Genomic DNA, 2,460 nt, shown 5'->3' on the forward strand with positions numbered 1-2,460 from the left:
GTGGAGGGAGGTGATGGTGAAGGGCACCCAGAATATGGAGGAGGCCTTACTGGGGGCACAGACAAGGAGTCAGGGGGTTCGGAGAAAGATCAGTGGGGGAGTACTGCCGGAGACCTGATTGGGGAGTGGTGGGTCTGTTTGAGCTGGCAAGTGTTTCTGGTTAGGGGAGTATTGGGCTAAAAGAACTTGAGTGGGGTGACAGGGAGTACAGAGAGGGGGATGGGAGCATAGAAGGAAGAAAGCTTGGACTTAGGGGACCTCAGGCCATTTTCCAGTTCGCTGGCAAAAGTTACTGTGATCAGTCAAAATGTTGAAAGCAAAAGTGCCGTCTTCTGGCCATTGAGACCCACTGTCTAGCGTCTATTGGGGCCAAACTGAATTGCAGTAAAAAACCAAGGCATTTGGGCCAGAGGTGTGGCTTTCAGCCAAGGGTTGAGAGATGAGCCCGGAGGCCACCTACAGGTGTGGAGGGGTCTGGCTTGGAATTTTTGTTTCCCATGCTGCAGGGTTCCTGGAAGAGACTGAGCTAGACCTTCAGCATCCCAAGTAGCCAACTGGCCCCTGGAATGGGGGAGAGGGAAGACTGACTTCCCAGCTCCCCCGGAAAAGGAGCAGAGAGAATCAGGTGGCCCTGAATGTCTCCAACCTTTGGATGAAGGGAGGGGGCTCAGCAGCCTCCCAACTCCCTGGAAAGTGAAGAGAGAGACCCAGGCGTCCTCGTCCCCCAATGTCTCTGGCCCTTGGAAATGGGGCTGGGGGCTGGGGAGAGGAAATTCTGGGTCTCTCTTCCCAGGTACCCCGGAAAAGGAGCAGTGAGACTCAAGTGTCCCCAAGTGCTGTCCTTCGGATGTGGCTCTGCCGTGGGCCCACGATTCAGAAATGACATGAGTGAACAGAGCCTCTGAACCCCCAGCAGCAAGGGGCAGCGGTCGCAGGAACAGAATTAGAATTTAGTCAGGTGCTGTCAGGGACTCCTCCTGGATGTGGTGGGTGGCTGCTGAGAGGGTCTGGTTCTAGGCAAGGGGGATGGAGGAGAGAGGGTGCCACAGTGGTCCAAGGGCAGGCAGGGGTGTGTCCAGACACCTCTTACTCCTCCCGGGTTCGTGCACCAAGATGAGAGGTGAAAAACGGAAACGTAGAACGGAGATAGAATTTAGCCAGGAATGTGAAGTTGAGAGAAATGTTGAGGGAAAGAACTCCTGGGACAGAGGGAGAGCAGAGAATGGGACAGGAGCACCTTGAGCTCCCGGGCAGGTTCTGAGACCCAACGAGTTAGGTCAGGGAAATCGCACCTGGCAGTGAGGCAGTAGCACTTATACAGGGTCCGAGCCAGGGGAAGAGGGGACGTTCAGTGCTGGAGCTGCAATGCCTTGAGGCGGGTGTGTGGGGGGGCAGGGTGGGGGGACGGTGCTGTGTGGACCCTGCCCGGAGAGATAAGCTCCTTGGAATGCTGGAGGCAGGGACAGCAAAGTCCAGCAGATCATCAGTCTTTCTTAGAGGCTGGGGGAAGGGGCTGTGTGGTCCGACCCAGCCCAAACAGGGGGCATATTGAGGTGGCAGTCAGAGAACATCTGGGTATGCTCTCTGCCCAGGGCCCGAGCTGAAAGGGTGCCTCGATCTTTGCCCCCTCAACCTTTCCTAGGCTGCCTCTTATACTTCTAGAACATGGTTCTAAGTTCCCTGCCTGGTGGGTGCTGCAGAAACCGGAGGCCTGAACTGTAGGAACATTCTGGACTCCGTCTGACCTGAGGCACTAGGACATGCCCTGGAAGTGCTGACTCATACCTGCCCTCTGAGGAACTGAGAGGGCTGTGGGGAACTGGAACCACCAGCCTTGCCCTCGGGGATGGGGACCCGCCCTTCAGGCACTGCTGCTGACTGCTCTCAAGGGTCAACCTGCTCCCCCCCCCCCACGGGCTTTAAAGGGCCTCCTGGCCACCTTCCAGTTCCCTTTCCCATCAGATCCAGACACTGCTCTGGGTGGTCGTAGAAGGAAGAAAAGACACATTAAAGCTGCCTGTCAGTGTTCTTGGAGCTGGGGCTAGTTTCAAAGACGGTCACACAAAACAAACAAACAAAAGAGGGGCGGGTCTTCTTTGCCTCCTCGTTCTTTTCTTATTTCCTTTACTTGCTTTACCCCTTCAACGTCCTTTCAACACTCTGAAGAGGCCTTGTGTCTTCTCCATGCGCGCTGATTATGGACCCAAGAGTAAATCTTTGACAGTTCTCAGCTTTTCTCCATGGATCTGATGGATGCTGGGCGGGAGATCACCCACAGGGGAGATCTGTTGGGGAACCCCTTCTCTTGCGGGTCCCTCTGGTGCCCTCTCCAAGCCTGGCCCAGCACTGCTCACTGGAGAGGAGGTACAATGATAGGCTTGCGTCCCCCACAGTGTCCCCACCTGGTGTGTGGGATTGTTAGATCTCTCTGGAGCTAGATTTATACCTCGGTCCTTGGCT

General features: G+C 55.8%; 1 non-coding gene across 1 annotated transcript; it reads left to right on the plus strand.

Moving 5' to 3' along the window:
* The first annotated feature begins 1,937 nt into the window (after positions 1 to 1,937).
* Positions 1,938 to 2,057, plus strand: LOC115868893. Its single transcript, XR_004045853.1, has one exon. It is a non-coding gene; the product is annotated as a small nucleolar RNA SNORA61 (small nucleolar RNA).
* Positions 2,058 to 2,460: the final 403 nt, after the last annotated feature.

Source organism: Echinops telfairi, unplaced genomic scaffold (genome assembly GCF_000313985.2).
Source record: "Echinops telfairi isolate 266 unplaced genomic scaffold, ASM31398v2 ScPeMD7_18;HRSCAF=68, whole genome shotgun sequence".
Classification (NCBI taxonomy): domain Eukaryota; kingdom Metazoa; phylum Chordata; class Mammalia; order Afrosoricida; family Tenrecidae; genus Echinops; species Echinops telfairi.